This window comes from Taudactylus pleione, unplaced genomic scaffold, assembly GCF_031769625.1.
Source record: "Taudactylus pleione unplaced genomic scaffold, aTauple2 ptg000170l, whole genome shotgun sequence".
NCBI lineage: Eukaryota > Metazoa > Chordata > Amphibia > Anura > Myobatrachidae > Taudactylus > Taudactylus pleione.
Genome location: NW_028284572.1, coordinates 11,345,216 through 11,363,873, shown reverse-complemented (window position 1 = coordinate 11,363,873; position 18,658 = coordinate 11,345,216). Strand labels below are relative to the sequence as shown.

The window sequence follows — 18,658 nt, the reverse complement described above, 5'->3', positions numbered from 1 at the left end:
ATGCAACCATCGGTACCATCGGACCCATACGCAACACTTGTGGTTGACCATACCCTACCGCAAGCACTGCGAAAGCTTCATAGTAAAAATCAGCCTAGTGACGTGTACTATGACGCTGCGTCTTAATTATGCATGCCTCTGAAACGGTGTTAAGACGCTCAGGCACGCCTGCGTTCGCACCACTACTCTCCCGTTTCCAGAGACCAACCCCTGTCACCACCCTGGATGTCTTTTCCCTTTTTCAGCAACCCCCCAAACTTCAAAGCTCTTCAAATTGGGACAGATTATGAAAAGGGATATCATGCCCCTGGGACATGCTTAATGCTCTGAATAACTAAGCTGGCGTTATCCACCCATTCTGGCTGCCTCCACCGTTACAGCGGGGGAAAGTGAGGGGGTGTGATGCGGCATAGGCGGGTGTTGTGGGGAAGGGGGGAGTGCCGCCATGATTGCGTCATTGTGGCAATGCCCCCACTATACAATGCCAATATTAATGCCATTGCAAAGCGCGGACATAGCTACGATTATGCGATTCATCACGAAATGCATCTTCAGCCGCCTGGCCTGCCCACTTTACTCTGGGAAGTTGAAGGCTCTGAGCAAAAGGGGGGCACTGCGAGATACTTGTATGTCTTTTCGGGCGGCCGGTTTTGGGGAGCCTCCCGGCTGTTCCGGGGGTGTAGGCAAGTATGATTTAATGCTTTGCAGAGCAGCAGGGAAGGGGACATCACAACTTTCCAATAGTGGCGGGACAGTACTTTTCTATTTAATAGACACAGCAGGCCAGCATAATACTGTAGGTATTTCCGACATTAGGGAAACAGCCATCTTTTAAAAAATATTAAATTAAATTGTATTATGATTGTAAGCTCATCTTGCTGGGGCCAACTTCTATTTTATTTTATTGCAGGAGTTGGTACTTTGTGGTCCTTTTAACCCAGAGTACTACATTACATGCAGGTGATTTGTAATAAATGCTAATTTATTATTATTATCATCATCATCATCATTTTAAGTAATGTTTCTATAGTTTTTGTTAATTATATTTATGGCAAGTGGAAGCATACTTCTGCATTTCCATTCCATATGTATTACATAGCTCTTACCTAGCCCGTCACCTTTGCTGCTATTGCTGTCTATGAAAGATGAGCAGAGGAATGGTTGCAGCCTGTCACAGCATTGGGGTGAATACGAGCTGGTCACTGGCTGACACTCCCTCATCCCCAGCACCTCCCTCCCAGGCTGCAGCTGACATGCTGTTTGTGCTTGAGCCGCTCACCCTGCAGCTGAAAGTAGGACTTTCGGGCTGATGTATTTATATTATAAGGATCACGTCAGATGTCACTTGAGATGCATATGATAGGATGAAGCAATGCAGTACCAGTGAGTACCTTTCCTGGATGGCTGTGCAAAATGCTTTGTCGTGTGTTACTTTATGACCTGCTTCCTATTCATACAACCAGCAGCTGCTACTGAATTATGCAGCTTGTAATACTACGACTAATTACTCTTACTGAATGCTCACTTTCTGTTTCCACTATGGGGTTACTTTGGTAATTTCAGCTAGATGGTTTAATTGTGTGACGTTATTACTAAACATAAAGAGGACTGGCTGTATATGCTGCCGGTCACACAGTACCAATATTCCATGTTAGCCAAGATTCCTGGAATGCTTATGTATAAAATGAGCTTTGTACAGGGAACTAGCTGAGGAGGGGGTAATATGCTGTGCATTACAGTTATCACATGCTGTACTTTATTCCAGTATAGATAACACAATGCAATTACCCAGAATAACGTACTGTAGTATTTCACCATTGCATGTCATTATTGGGAACGTGAATGTCTCTGTGATATTATTATTATTATTATTATTATACAAATAACTAAAAATGAAAGGTTGTGTTGCATTGTATTCTTTGTTTATAGGTCTTCCTGATTTTATAATATTACAAAGCACAATAATAGTTGTTAAACATTTGGTCCTACCTGTAATAGGGATATCGGAGTCTCATACAAAAGATTGAAAACCGTCTATGCGTACCCTAATACTTTGGCCATATGTTTTATTAAGGGAAACTAACCCCAGTTTAGAATCACTGTCTACTTTCTCTTTAATTATTTGCTTGTTACATAAATGACAACTCTCTTTTCCCTGGGCTTGGTTAATTCAAAGTTCACCTGTTAATCATTCCATCCCTCTCTACAGTGTCTAATTCATTCAGTTGTGAAATGGACTTTTTGTCCCCTGGAAGAAATCCCAGATGGAAATGATGCTGGCGCTGTTGTGTTATCCCAGTGTTTTCCAACTTTGGTCCTCTAGGCACAATAACAGTTCAGGTTTTAAGGTTAGCCATACTTGAACACAGGTGATGTAATTAGTACCTCATTTATTTTGATTTAAGCATCTGTGCTTGACATGAATATCCTTAAAACTTGACCTGTTAGTGTGCCTTGAGGACTGAGGTTAGGAAACACTCTTATTCAGAACCAATGGGCCAATAAGTAGACAGTCTAAACATAATATGTAAAGTGGGTATGACATGTGTGGCATAATAATTATTTTAGATTGTTGTGATTAAGGGGTGGAAAATATTTGTTTGACCAATGCATTTAAAAAAAAAAAAAAAAAAGTACCCTGCTTCTGTACTTCTGTGTATGTTTTATATTGAATATTGTGTTTAAAAAAACTGTATATTTGCTACTTTCCTCTTACTGTTTGTGTTGCTTCTGTGGGGTTTTTTTCTTTTTTTTTTTAAGTTGCAACATTTATCTATTATTATTATTCTCCCCATGCACATACTGTTTTGTGCTGTTGGTGGAATGTACAAACTGCACATTTAGTACGTTTGCGACAATAGAATTGGCCCAATGCCACCAACTGTTGTTTTATAGTCATCTGGCCACTGACTGGGATAATTTTGTTGATGTCTGTGAATATTTAATTTTGAAGTTATTTTAGCATAATATGCAATATGTAAATATATAGGTGGCTACAGAACAGTGCCATCTAGTGGACAGATAATTATGAAGCAATGCTTGGTATTAGCTGCAAAAAAAAGGCAAACAGGTGCACATATTAGTAGGACCCCTGTAGCCTGTAGGGGAGATTGTAGTGAGTTACTACTTCCCACCCCCCATTTTTTTTTTTTTTTTTAGCTATAACTTTATTGAGCATCTTTTTTCTTTCTTTTAAGTAGGTGAAATTGTTATTTTATCTACATTTTTACTGAGCGTAGAGCTCTTATTTTGAGACAAATAGTGTTGGGTCATTGTGGCAGCAGAAGACTAGTATGACGGATTGGTCCTTATGTTTTTTTCTCCCACACTGAAAGGACCAGGTTACTAATCTGCACATTTTAATTCCACAAATCAAAGCTCCATTCACCTGCCTGATACACTAGATCGCCTATTCCTAGCTGTATAATAGCTGAACAAGTCAGCACTGTGCAAGTCTCACTGCGATTCTCTCCCTACTTGCTGGTACCATCATCATGTTGCTGTGTCAGACAAGTGGTTTCAATGTGAAAGCATTCCAGATAGAAAAGCACCAGTGTTCATAGCGCTCCAATAAATATATGCTAACATACAGGAGTGAATGGGGAACACTCATCCCACAACTTCAGAGAGATTGAGCTCTGAAGATGTTGCATGCAAAGTTATCTAAGTTATGCTATCGCTTTACTATTCTCTGTTAACCATATTCCTGTTAACCAAGACGGGCTCTTATTAAAGCTGCTGTTCCAGCATTGTGTATCTTTATAAATGGCCGTGATATATCGTGAAATTCTATTTTTCTGGGCCAAAATGCAAGGAGTCTCAAATAAACCGCTGAAAGCCTAGCACTTTGCTCAACTGGATAGTGCAGGACTTTGTGCCTGCTTTGAATACTGCAGAGTTTCTGAAACTTCGCCATTACGGTCCAGGTTTTAAGGATATCTATCATTGAGTCCAGATGGTTAAATTAAATTGACTGAGGTACTAATTAGTACAACTGTGCTCAAGCATGGATACCTTTAAAGCCTGGACTGTAATGATGAATTTGAGAATCTCTGGAATACTGTTTTGTTTTTCAGCATGGTGCCTCCAGCCAGAGCAGTACTCTTTATCCATACTGTGAAATGTTTGGTGCACAAGCATAACAATAGCCCAGGCTGTTCATAAGGCTTCTATGGGGCCTAGAGGCATGAGGGCTTTGGCAAATCTTTTTGACTTGCAGAACTGAAAGCCTAAGGGCTCAATCCAATTACTTGCGACGCGTGCGATGTGCATTTAAACACCAGCAAGGGCACCGCATCTCGCACCCCTTGTGGCTCGCTCAAACAAAATCAGGCGAATTCGGGCTGCCATAAGGTACGGCCATTGCCTCAATGACTCACACCCGCGAGTATATCTCATGCAATTGGATTGACCCTTAAGTTGGTGCTTACAATTCTACAGTGCAAGCACAAATTGACAGGGCCCGAAGTTAACACTTATTATTACTCTGAACTAGTATCAGTCCTCTACCTTGGATTGATTCTATTGATGAATTGCAGTGATACAAAATCATGGTTATGGCTGGTCTTTAATAAATAGGCCTCCCTGAACCTAAGCTGCCTCTTTCTAAAGATCCCCTTTAATTGTGCCCTTGGTATGTCATTGTATGCACAAACACGAAACAGAATATTTAAATGATGGAACTTCAATCAAACATTTTTTATTTTTTTTATCTTCCCAATAACAGTACTACTATTGTAACACAAATAGTATTTTTCTGTTGACAGTGGTTGATAAAATTACAGTGCCCTTGTGTAGATTGCATGTCCAAGATTTGTTAACTGCATGTAAATTAGGACATACTTTACTTCTATTAATGAAAATGACGTTTAAACTGCAGTTTTGTTGTACACCTGGTTTTTTATAAATGTAAGCAAGAAATGGCGTGATCATGCAGTAGAACTAGTTTGAGACCCTGAGAAAGAGAAGTGGAATGTTGTACTGTGGAACCAGTTTTAGGTCACAGAAGGCAATCCGGCATAGTGGAATGTACTATGAAATAGCAATGGTCTCAAAGTAAATTTTATCTGATCAAAATGAAAAACAAACCATTGTTTTTTTTTTTTATACAGCACAACTAAACACTGCAGAGATGTGAAGCATAATCGTTAAAAAGGCCTAGAGAACAGGAAATTCAGCAAGCATAAGCATAAAATTCCTGGCCGGCCCTAGGGGTGTTCAACCAGTGCTGTCGAACAGGGACGCCACCCCATAGAAGTGTAGTCCTCCAAACTGACCGGATTTCATCGGGACAGTACCATTGTTTGGGCACAGTCCCGCTGTTCCACCTGCTGGCCGAAGTGTCCTGCAGGTGATCGGGAGGTTGGGGGCAGGCACCGCCGCAACTCTGCTTTGCTAAGCAGAGAGCAGCAGTGACGGTGAAGCTGAATGTGCAGTGAGGTGGCTTGGGGGGGATGCAGTCAGGAAGCCGACGGCCGAAATGCTGACCGCCGGCTTCCCGACTGTCAAATCCCAGCATGGTACTAATGACAGGTGTCGGAATCCCGACGCCTGTCATTAGACCTACGCTTGGAGCCTGACGCCCAGCATACCGAACGAAGGTAAGCTGGGCGCTGGGCATGGATAGCCGCAGGGTGGGGAGGGTTAGGTTTTACTGCTCCCGGAGGGACTTAGGGTTAGGCCCCCCCCCCAGGAGGGTTAGGTTTAGGCTAGGGGAAGGAGGGGTTAGGGTTAGGCACCCCCCCGGGAGACTTAGGTTTAGGCTAGGGGAAGGGTAGGTTTAGGCACTAGGGTGGTGGTTAGGGTTAGGCACCCCTAAGGAGAGTTAGGGTAGGGGGTTAGGTTAGCGGTACTTACCTCAATTAGCGATCGGGATCTTCACCCCTGTCGGGCTTCCACTGTCGGGATTAGATTACTCCACCTGGAGCCGCCCCTGATAAGATTGTGCATAAGACAATCACCACATAAAATACACTGAAATAGCCGGATCCACATAAAATACAGGGCAGGGAATGCCGAACCTTAATGGGGGAACACAGGGCAGGGAAGGCTGGATATGTTGGGGGCACAGGGTTGGAAAGCCTGGATTGGGGGGCACAAGGCAGGGAAGGCTGGTTGGACTAGGAGGGGACAGGACAGGGAAAGCTGGCTGGATTAGGGGGTCACAGTGAAGGATCTTACCAGGTTTTTTTTTTTAATATGGCGCTGGCGCCATTCAGAGCTCGCGGAACAGCAGCCAATCAGGAGTGCTCGCTCCTGATTGGCTGCCATTCCACAAACTCTGGCTCACGGCTGGCGCCATATTTGAAATTCCGCTGGCGCAGTTTCTCGATGGCTGCCAGCGCATTTTGCACTGCTGCCATCCAGGCCCCCCTCTCTCTCCAGGCCCAGGACTCCAGTCCCAGCAGTGCCCCCTTATTAGCAGCCCTGCTGGAGAAAGCCATCTCTCACTAAATGATGGAGGCAGCGCAGAGCTCTTCTCATCCAACAGTTTTCTTCTCCATTTGGGTGATATTCAGGGAGTGGGCTATAATATGTGACCTAAGAGCAGAATTTTATCCTCCCCACCCCCCTTCACAGAAGGTAAGAGTGTGTGATGAGATAGTTCATGACACCAACCCTGTCTGTGTTCCAAACATAGCACTTGTTACATTGCTCCTGCAAAACACCATTTAGATTGTCCCCTTTTTGAGGCAGAAACCTCAGTCCTAAATTTTTTTTTTATTTTTTTTGACACTTGTTACCAATGGTGTGTCCCACAGCTGCCATCAGGGGAGGAATGCCAGGACTGAAGTCCCGGGCCCGGACAGAGAGGAGGGCTCACTGCTGGGCCGCCACCATCTACTTATACAGCCAGCGCTGAGCAATAAAGGGTTTTGTTTTTGGGGATACCCGGCACGCCGCTGAAAGAGAGGAGCCGTGTCATGTGAGGAGTAAGAGCAACAAGCAGAAGGTAATTGTGGGGCGTGGCTGGGGATGGAGACAAAAGTCGTACAAAGTGGGGGGGGGGACTGGTGGAGACACAGAAGGGGACTTGCAGGCAGTGGCGTAACTGGGGGGGGGGTCGGCCAGGGCTCATGCTCTGGTCACCGTTGGTCCGGGGGGGTCCAGGTCCATTTCAGTTGGTGTAGTGTGGACCACAGTGAGTGCCGGGTAGTACACTCATACTACGTGGCAGCTTGTGTTTGTTTTAGTAGATAATGAGACAGACTCTTATTGGCTGCTGCACCCATGGCCGGGTTTGGCTCTCACTCATGAGCTCCGCCTTCCGGCTCCCGCAGTGGGTGAAGGGAGAGATGTCATGATGTCTGTCCCATAGTGCTGAGTGGGCTGGGAGGACGGAGGAGTGGAGGGCGCAGGAGCGGGGACTCAGGTAAGTGTTGTTTTTTGTTTTCTGTGTATATGTAAGTGGCACTACATAATGGGGACCACTACTGGGGGCACTGTATAATTGGCTCTGCATAATGGGGACTACTACTGGGAGTACTGCATAGGGGGGACCACTACTGGTGGGCACTATATAGAGGGGACCACTACTGGGGGCACTGTATAAAGAGCACTGCATAGGGGTGCGACTACTGGCGGCACTGCATTATGGGGACCACTCCTGGAGGCGCTGCATTATGGGGACCACTACTGGGGACACTGCATAGGGGGAACCACTACTGGGCACACTGTATGAGGGGCACTACTGTGGCTCTGTATTAGAGGCACTACTGGGGGTACTGTTTAGGGGGGGCACTGCATAGAGGGGACCACCACTGGGGGCACTGTAGAAGGGTGACCACTACTGGTGGACTACATAATGGGCACTGCTACTGGGACATTGCATAAGGGTCACTACTACTGGGGTCACTGTATAAGGGGCACTACTGGTGGCACTGTATAGGGGTGACCGCCCCTGGGGGCACTGCTTAGAGGGGACCATACTGGGGCCACTGTATAAGGGGCACTGCATAAGGGTGACCACCACTGGGGCACTGTATAGAGGGGACCACTACTGGGGGACAACATAATGGCCACTGCTACTGGGGGCATTAAGGTGCATATGGAAAGGAATGTTCCTGGAGTGATGAGAAATGGTGGTGTGTCATGTTGACATGCCCCCAATTTCCACACTTTTTCAGCATTCGCACAGCATTTTTCAGAAGACCCCCAGAGTAAATAGACAAATCTCCGCAGCGGGGGAGCCCGGTGACACGATTCGCGCTGTTGCGTCATCGTGACCCCGCCCCCTGCTTTACAACGCTGTTTATTCCGGGATTGTGAAAAGGGGGTGGGGCTGTGACGACATGGTTACACCCCCGGCTCTGTCCCCAAAATGCCACTACCGTCCGGCCACGCCCCCAGCTGTTAGCTGACATTCAGCTCCCTCCCGGAAGGAGGGAGCTGAATGTCGGCAAGTATGATCTGTATACCTGCTAATGCATTTGGTTTTCCTGTGACAGCCCTGATGGTTTCGGCATATCAGGACATGGTTTTGGTGTGGTCATTATGTTCTATTTTCCCGCTGCTAATGAAAGTATGTATGAGTCTATATAAAGTACTACAATTTCTTAAATACCCCTTCCCAAAAACTCCTTAATTCCATCACCACTTCAAAGAATAACAGTGACAGGATAGATATCTTTGGCTTCCCTGGTATCCTAGATATTGTCCTGCTCATTGCCTCTAATCTCTTCCACTTAAGTAAAGTAAATTTATCAAGCTATCATCTGAGGGTAGTGTGTTCAGCTCTAACCTATGGTTACAGTATCACCACACCGGAGACGGATCTCTGGATCCCCATGAGCAGGTTGGACTCTGCGGATTCCCTAACCAGTGGTCTCACGTGTAATAAAGACAACAGGTCAGAACTCCAAAGACAAGTTCACTCTTTTGCCTGTGAGATAAGTAAGCAGCAAAAATATGGGAGATAGTGCTACACAACTGGGCAGTATAGAGAAATAAGGACAAATCTTCAAAATCCAGAACTGTACTTACAAATCAGGGACCATTATTGTACCCACAAACTTTACTCTCATTTCAGTATTTTGATTTTATTTTATTTAAATGTGGCCTAGTGCTGTAAAACCTGCCATGCATTTATGTTCCTAAATTCTAAGCCTCTTTACAGAAAAAGATTAAGAACTTTGCATTGATATGCATTGAATTTTAATAATATTTATTTGAGACAAAGCATAGATAATGTGTATTGATCTACCACTAAAATCATTACTGCTCCCTAGTGTGTGTTTTCATTGAGCTAGAAAATCTGCCAGACTTAACAGCTTGTTTTATATTTACATAAATGTTTTGTGTAACATGGAAATGTGCTAACCTGTATTTATGTATATATACAGTACTGTGCTAACCTGTATTTATGTATATATACAGTACTGTGCTAAATTTATGCAGGTGTGGGAAAACTGAATCAAAGTAAGAATGCTTTAAAAAATAGAAGTGTTAATAGTTTATTTTTATCAATTAACAAAATGTCAAGTGAATGAACAGAAGATAAATCTAAATCAAATCAATATTTGGTGTGACCACCTTTGTGTTCAAAACAGCATCAATTCTTCTAGGTACACTTGCACACAGTTTTTGAAGGAACTCAGCAGGGAGGTTGTTCCAAACATCTTGGAGAACTAACCACAGATCTCCTGTGGATGTAGGCTTGCTCAAATCCTTCTGTCTCTTAATGTAATCCCAGACAGACTGGATGATGTTGAAATGAGGGTTCTGTGGGGGCCATATCATCACTTCCAGGACTCCTTGTTCTTCCTTACGCTGAATATAGTTCTTAATGACATTGGCTGTATGCTTGGGGTTGTTGTCCTGCTGATGAGTAAATTTGGAGCCAATCGGACGTCTCCCTGATGGTATTGCATGATGGATAAGTACCTGCTTGTATAGCTCAGCATTGAGGACACCATTAATCCTGACCAAATCCCCAACTCCATTTGCTGAAATGCAGCCCCACACTTGCAAGGAACCTCCAACATGCTTCACTGTTGCCTGCAGACACTCATTATTGTGCCGCTCTCCAGCCCTTCAACAAACAAACTGCCTTCTGTTACAGACAAATATTTTGACTACTCATTATTCTGCACCCTAGCTATGTTTTTGTGCATAGTTGAGTCGCTTTGCCTTGTTTCCACGTTGAAGGTATGGCTTTTTGACCGCAATTCTTCCATGAAGACCCCTTCTGGTCAGACTTCTCCGAACAGTAGATGGGTGTACCTGGGTCCCACTGGTTTCTGCCAGTTCTGAGCTTTATGGCACTACTGGTCATCTTCCAATTTAGAAAGGAAGTAAGCATGATGTGTCTTTCATCTGATACACTTAGGCTGGGTACACACCTGCACGATCTAGGCTCGAGTTGGCCAATTTAGTCAAATTGGAACGACAAATCTGACATATCGTGCAGTGTGTATGCCTGATTTGTGCACTCCCGCAGTTGCATGCGATAGTGTGATAGGCCGTGCTGCATGGCCAATCACACAATATTGCATGCGGCGCCATACATATTAATGAAGGAGGGAACAAGTGATCGTTCCGTCGTTCATTAAATCGTGTAGTGTGTACTGGCAATCATGCGATGTCCAGGGTGAAGGCAAATCGGCCTGAACATTGGCATAAATGCCGATCGTTCAGGTGTATACCCACCCTAAGTTTCCTTGGCCAAATACTGCGTCTACGGTACTCCAATGTTGCCCATTTCTTTGTGCTTTTTCAAAAGAGCTTGAACAGCACATCTTGAAACCCTAGTCTGCTTTGAAATCCTGGGAGAGACCTTGCTGATGCAGTATATATACCTTGTGTCTTGTTGCTGTGCTAAGACTTGCCATAGTATATGACCTGTGACATGAAACTGCTACAAAGGTGAGGTTGTGGAAGACAGAGTTTGGCTGTTCCTCACCCAGTTTTAAGCCTCCTACACAGCTGTTTCTGTATCAGTTAATGACTGTGTTTCAACCTACATATGAAAATGATGATCATTATCACCTGTTTGGTATGATTGGTTATTCATACACCTGACTATATTACTACAAAATTCCTGACTTGTGTACGTAGAAGAATTGATGCTGTTTGAAGGCAAAGGGTGGTCACACCAAATATTTAATTTAGATTTACCTTTTGTTCATTCACTTTGCATTTTGCTCATTTATAAAAATAAACTATTAACACTTCTATTTTTGAAAGCATTCTTACTTTGTAGCATTTGTTCCACACTTGCCTAAAGCTTTTGAACACTATTGTGTATATACTAGAGAAACCTGCTGTGATTGTTTGAGCAACAGGATAACAATATATAGGCTGTGTCATATAAATTAATAATTTGTATAGTACTGATAATTAAATACATCTGTGGATTGTTAAGTGGTGTGCTTTTAAAAAGGCTTCCGTAAAAGAAGTCACATTACACGCCAGACATAGGTGCTCATGAGCACAGAAACGCGTTTATTCAATTTGTTTGGAATATATTATTCACCACTCCGATGTCTGATATACTATTGATGTCTTCACTTGACTGAGGCTGCTGAACTGGATTGTGTGCTAGCGCTACTGTACCGGACACATCAGTGTATGCGGTAGCGTGTATTACCACTTTTAACAGAGCACTAGTTCTCAGCTTGATTTTCTACAAACCCCAGCAACTGAGTTTTGCTACTACATTACCTGGTATCCGGAACATCATGGCTGCCGCGTCTCGACTGCAGTGGAAATTGCTGAGCATATCAGAGACAGGTGGGACGCCGGCATACGGGACACAGAAGCCGGACGTTTGTCTTACTGCATGGCCCGTTAACATCATGAACACTTTTGAGCCAGCAGTTAGGATACCAGTTGGAGCTCCATACAGCAGCACAGACATCTAATAAGGTGACATTACCTGGACTTGGTAAATATTTACCCTTCATTTCAAAAGGCGATAATTAGCATTCCTCTACGGGACAATACATTTCAGTCAATTATGACTAGTCTATAGGTTTTAATGTATCAATTGTGATTTTATATTGCTATTCTCAATATGGGATTTGATGATATATGCTTTTAATAACATGTTTTGGAATGATTTTGACTAGACTGTGCAGTCAATACATTGTTAACAATTTTTTGGAGACACCGCACAGCTTTCCTTAATTGGCAGCTGCACTCTAGTTAATTATTTAGATAATCCTGCAAACGTGAGCGCCACTGTAATTAATTTATATATTTAATAATTGTTATATTGTTTGGACTACTCTAAGGGGAGTTTTAATTTAAAAAAAAAAAAGCCAAGAGCGCAATCAACATGGGTCTAACCCCACTGAAGAACATCCGCATTCATGTATATATCCAACTAAATTTGGATATTCACTCATACTCAGAGTTGTATGCATCTAGTTACTGAATCACGGTATGAATAGGCTTTAGACAAATAGCCGTCATTACTGTCAGTGCAGACTAATAATAATAATAATAATAATAATTAATAACATTATTTATATAGCACTTTTCTCCTAAGAGGACTCAAAGTGCTTTACATTTCCCTTTACAGCACAAAATACAAAACAAGCTTAACAAGGGACATTAGTGAAATGCTTGGGTGAATAGGTGAGTCTTAAGTTTATTTTTGATTCTAGAGTGGAGGTCTCTCAAACTGTGCTGGGAAGTGAGTTTCATAGAGTTGGATACACAATTGTGAAAGCTCAACCCCCAAATGAATTCCGGGAGAGTCTAGGTACTGTTAATAGTCCTTAGTCAATGGATCACAGTAATCGAGTGGGACAGTAAGGGGATCAGAAGCTGCTTCAATTACCTTGGACCCAGGAAATGTAGGGCTTTGATAGTAATAGGTGTTATGTGGTTGGAAGGGGGCTGGTTGGTTAATAGCCTGGCAGCTGCATTTTGTACCATCTGCAAGCGGTGCAATTCTTTTGCTGGGAGACCGAGGTAGAGGGCGTTGCAGTAGTAAAGGCGTGATGATCTAAATGCATGTATGACTTTAGGAAGATCTTCTGGGGGGAATTAAGTGCTTGATTCTGGCAATGTTCATCAGATGGAAGAATGGTGATTTGATTGTGGATGAAACCTGGGGTTATATTTACTAAAGTGCAGGTTTTTAGAAGTGGAGATGTTGCCCATAGCAACCAACTAGTCTTTATCGTCTATAAGGTGTTAGATCATTGTTAAGTAGAATCTGGTTGCTATAGGCAACATCTCCACTTCTAAAAATCTGCACTTCAGTAATTATACCCCCTTATGTTTATTTGTCAAGCCACTATCCAGGACAACACCAAGATTTTGCACATGTTCTGAACCCCCAAGCGTTAGTCCTGTTGGTTGGTTATGCTGCAGCCTTTTCTTGTGGCCTATCATAAGGACCTCTGTTTTATCCGGGTTCAGTCGCAGCCAACTGGCACTCATCCACTCCTGGAGCTCAGCTAGGCAGCCATTTAGAGTTGGTATTGGGTTCTCAGGGGTCTATTTACGAAGCAGTGTTAGGAGATAAAGTGAACGGTAATAAGGTATCAGCCAATCAGCTCCTAACTGCCATTTTTCAAACACAGCCTGTGATATGGCAGTTAGGAGCTGAGTGGCTGGCACCTTATCACTTTTCACTTTATCTCCTAACAAAGCTTAGTAAATAGACCCCACACTACCTGGAGCAAAGGACAAATACAGTTGAGTATCATCTGCATAGCAGTGGTAGACCAGGCCATGACATCTGATTATTTCACCCAGTGGTAGCATGTATACTGCAAAAAGCATTGGAGATGGTATAGAACCCAGTGAGACACCATATGGAAGTGGCACTGGTGATGAAGAGTATACTCCAGAAGAGACACTCTGTGACCTGCCAGTGAGAAATTATTTGAACCAGCTAAGGACTGTGCCATCCAGTCCACAGAAAATTTTCAGGCGCTCAATTAAAATCCTGTGGTCCACGGTATCAAATGCTGCAGAGAGATCCAGAAGGATTGAGGGGTCTATTCAGGGCCGCCATCACAAATTGTGGGGCTCGGGACTGAAAAAATAGGCAGGCCCCCCCCCCCCCAACACACAGCCTGGGAAATGTCTGGAAGCAGCCGTAATTGGGGTGGTGTCTCATTGAACCTGCTTCAGGTCAGAGTGTAATACTCTCCCACCCACCTGGCAACTGAAGGTGATTAATCCTGTCTATATATATATATATATATATATATATATATATATATATATATAACTGTCGGCTCTCTTAGGACTTATACACATCAATAAATTACGCTATAAGCAGCTCCTTTGCTCCAACGATATGGATAAAGCTTTGGATTAAAACCGAAATGCAGAACAAAGGAGTCGCTTATAGCATTAATTAATGATGTGTATAAGTCCTAAGAGAGCCGACGGTCCTGGTTTATATTTTCACAAGTTTGTTGTGTGGAGGGCACCTGGGCATACATTCCTGGGAGGCAATGTGGTTCATTTGATGTGAATTATATATATATATATATATATATATATATATATATATATATATATATATATATTCACAGCATGTATGTGTATATATACATACATTAAAAAAAAAATATATATATATATAGCCTTTGACCCCTCCGAACAACTCTTCAGTCCCACTCCTTATATGTTTGATATTCTCTCCCCTCCTCATCTTGTATACTAGTCCATACATATTTTCTCCCCTCGGCAGCCGGCATTTTCCTTTGGGTCCCCCAGTATTGCGGCGCTGTCATTGTCGCCAGAGGAGGGAAGTCAGCGGGGACAGATAGGTGCGGGCGGCAGGAGGGAAGTCAGCGGGGACAGATAGGTGCGGGCGGCAGGAGGGAAGTCAGCGGGGACAGATAGGTGCGGGCGGCAGGAGGGAAGTCAGCTGGGACAGATAGGTGCGGGCGGCAGGAGGGAAGCCAGCAGGGACAGATAGGTGCGGGCGGCAGGAGGGAAGCCAGCAGGGACAGACGGAGGGCACCTGGCAGTTGTAGCCAATCAGATGGGCAGAAAAGCTGGTTAGCCTCTTCGGAGCATCTGCGCATGTTCAGAAGCAGGGCTGTAGCAAGAACGCTCCAGCCCTGCTTCTGCACATGAACACAGCCACGCTCCGAAGAGGCTAAACACTGCCCGAATGCAGTTCTGCTGCTGGCCCATTTGTAGGAGCAGCCGGGCCCTCCCTCTTTACCTGAGTGTGCGGGCCCGGGACTCCAGGCCCGGCTGTCCCCCCCTGATGGCGGCCCTTGGTCTACTTACTAAGCAGTGTTAGGAGAAGTGAAGAGTCAAAAGTGATAAGGTGCCAGCCAATCAGCTCCTAACTGTCATCTCACAGGCTGTGTTTGAAAAATGACAGTTGGGAGCTGATTGGCTGGCACCCTATCACTTTCTTATCACTTTTCACTCTTGTCTCCTAACACTGCTTAGTAAATAGACCCCATAGTCTTCATTCTAGCAATGCCAAGAGTGTAGCTCTCTGATGCAACAAACTGCTGAGATGAAGCAGTTTGTGTGCTAGAAGCACCAGAACACCGAGCGACACCCCAGACAAGAAAGAGGAACTGCACTAAATATAGTAGATTCACTAAGCTGTAAGATTGTGCAGTAAATTTCTGTTGTCACTGGTATCTGTGTTCCCAATGTCCGTTATACCCATCATATGCTAAGTGACCCCTAAGACTGAACAGTCACCTCTGTCTCTTGCCATCTGAAGATCATTAAGCACACGTACCAGGGCTGTGTCAATGCTATGTCTTCTCCTGAATCCTGACTGGAATGGATCATAAATATCATGGGTTGACAGGCAGGTTAATTTGCCACCTCTTTTTCAATAACCTTTTTTAGAAAAAGGTTTGATACCAGTCTGTAGTTGGTTATGCAGCCGTGGTTTAAGTTAGGTTTTTTAAGAAGTGATCTAACAATTGCTTCTTTTAGTGGTTCAGGAAAATTGCCTGACTGCAAAAATGCTTGGTGCAAGAAATTTCCCTAAAATCAGACTGATCTCCTGCAAATGCTTCTACATGCCCATGACACTACACTTAACCTGTGTGCAAATCCTCATTGTTGACCAGTTATACCCAGGGGGGGAGAGCAGGTACTATTTACCCTGGTCTGGCACTGCCTCTCCATCACTCCTTCCACCCTCACAGCAGCCCAGCACACCGCGTGTGCTGGACTGCAGTGGGAGATTGCTCGCAGCAGTCTCCTATGCCTTTGGCGGGGAGCGATCACACGGATCGCGCCCCACTTGGCTTTGTGCCGTGCTGAGGGGCTTACAGCGCCCCGCTCCCCAGCATGCAGTGACGCTAAACAGCGCTGCAAAAATGGTTTTATTTCGCTCAAGGGGGCGTGGTCATGTCGCCCTTCACCTGGGTCCGGCCGGGCTCTCTACAACCCTGGTTATACCCATTCAGCCATAACTGACATGTTTACGATTCTGAATTGCACGTAGAACTGGAAGATCATGCACAAATAAAAAAAAATTGCTGCATCTGCCCATATAACGCACGTGCATGCTACTCTGTGTCATTTTCATGCTCTTGTATTTGCCAAGTAGAAATGTCACGCTTGCTCTATAGCAATAAATGTACCAGAGCTCCTGAATGTTCAAACATAGGGGGAGATGTATCAAACCGTGAAGAGAGATTAAAATACCAACCAATCAGATCCTAACTGTCATTTCACAAGCTGTGTTTGAAAAATGAGAGGAGCTGATTGGTAGATACTTTATCTCTCTCCACTTTCTCTCCCCAAGGTTTGATAAATCTCCCCCATAATTCTTATAAGGCTGACTTACATCTGGCTGATCCGCCTGATATTGGCGGATCTCCATATAATCGTACAGTTTATGCCGGCAACCAGTCTGAAATTATTGATCAGTCGGGCATGCCCGATCGTGCAGGGGATGTAGTCGGCATCCTGGTGTGCGGGATGCCGATGGTCTTAATACCGGCGCCAACAGGTCGGGATCCCAGCACCAGTATCCCGACAGTCGGCATCCCGAAGGTTAAGTATCGGGTGCAGGGGAGGGTAGCGGGGTTAGGGTTAGGCATCGGGGAGGGAGGGTTAGGATTAGGGTGCGGGGAGGGGAAGGGAAGAGGTTAGGTTTAGGCTCTAGGGTTAGGGACCGGGAAAGGTGGGTTGGGGTAGGGGTTAGGGGAGGGGGTAGCAAAATACTTACCGTTGACTTCTATAGCTGTCGGGATGCCACCGTCTGTATTCTGACTAGCGGCATCCCGACAGCCGGGATGATATACCCAACCCGTGTCCAGCATGCCCATGTGATGCAATATTTTCTAAGTGAAATGTGTCAGCATCGGGCAGTGTATGCACAGTCACGGCCAACTGATAGAGATTTTCCCTGTGCTTTCACATTTCCCCTGGGGAGGAGCGCAAATATAGTGGCACATACACTGTGAGATATCTCGCAGTGTATATCCACACTATAAGGCTGGCAGATAAAAATGCCTGTCGGTCTGACAGGCATTTTATCTGTACTTGTAAAAAGTAATGCTGGGCATCCATTCCTTTCCTTGAAATGCAAAGTTCTAATCAGCTGACTGCTGATAACATGTTCCAGAAAATGCGTAAACAACATTAACTATTGTTCAGAATGTAATTAAAAGGTTATATTCTCTTCCCTGCTCCAAACTGTACAATAAGCAAGTACCCTAAAGAAACCATGCTAGAAATCAGTGCCTATGATTATACAGTGCATCCGGAAAGTATTCACAACGCTTCATGTTTTCCACATTTTGTTTTGTTATAGCCTTATTCCAAAATAGAACAAACTCATTTTTGTCCTCAAAATTCTACACACAATACCCCATAATAACAGCGTTTAAAAATTTTATTTGCAAATTTAGTTAAAAAAACAACTACTAAGAAATCACACGTACATAAGTATTCACAACCTTTGCTTAATACTTTGTTGATGCACCTTTGGCAGCAATTACAGCTTCAAGTCTTTTGGAATATGATGCCACAAGCTTGGCACACCTATCTTTTGGCAGTTTTGCCCATTCCTCTTTGCAGCACCTCTCAAGCTCCATCAGGTTGGATGGGAAGCGTCTGTGCACAGCCATTTTCAGATCTCTCCAGAGATGTTCAATCGGATTCAAGTCTGGGCTCTGGCTGGGCCACTCAAGGACATTCACAGAGTTGTCCTGAAGCCACTCCTTTGATATCTTTGCTGTGTGCTTAGGGTCGTTGTCCTGCTGAAAGATGAACCGTCGACCCAGTCTGAGGTCAAGAGTGCTCTGGAGCAGGTTTTCATCCAGGATGTCACTCTACATTGCTGCATTCATCTTTCCCTCTATCCTGACTAGTCTCCCAGTTTCTGCTGCTGAAAAACATCCCCACAGCATGATGCTGCCACCACCATGCTTAAATGTAGGGATGGTATTGGCCTGGTGATGAGTGGTGCCTGGTTTGCTCCAAACAACATAATGCCTGGCATTCACGCCAAAGAGTTCACTCTTTGTCTCATCAGACCAGAGAGTCCTTCAGGTGCATTTTGGCAAACTCCAGGCGGGCTGCCATGTGCTTTTTACTAAGGAGTGGCTTCCGTCTGGCCGCTCTACCATACAGGCCTGATTGGGGGACTGCTGCAGAGATAGTTCTCCTCTCTCCACAGAGGAATGGTGTAGCTCTGACAGAGTGACCATCGGGTTCTTGGTCATGTCCCTGGCTAGGGCCCTTCTCACCC

General features: G+C 44.4%; 1 protein-coding gene across 5 annotated transcripts in view; it reads left to right on the top strand.

Moving 5' to 3' along the window:
- Positions 1–1,203: 1,203 nt before the first annotated feature.
- TRIM2 (tripartite motif containing 2) overlaps positions 1,204–18,658 on the top strand; it is a 102,156-nt gene continuing 84,701 nt past the window's right edge. For 2 of the 5 annotated variants that reach the window (XM_088475326.1, XM_088475319.1), the window contains exon 1: positions 11,418–11,884. The gene's annotated coding sequence lies outside the window, so the exon portion shown is untranslated. Of the gene's footprint in view, positions 1,384–2,429; positions 2,467–11,417; positions 11,885–18,658 lie in introns of those variants that run through there. The other 3 variants (XM_088475320.1, XM_088475323.1, XM_088475321.1) reach the window with 3 other exon arrangements.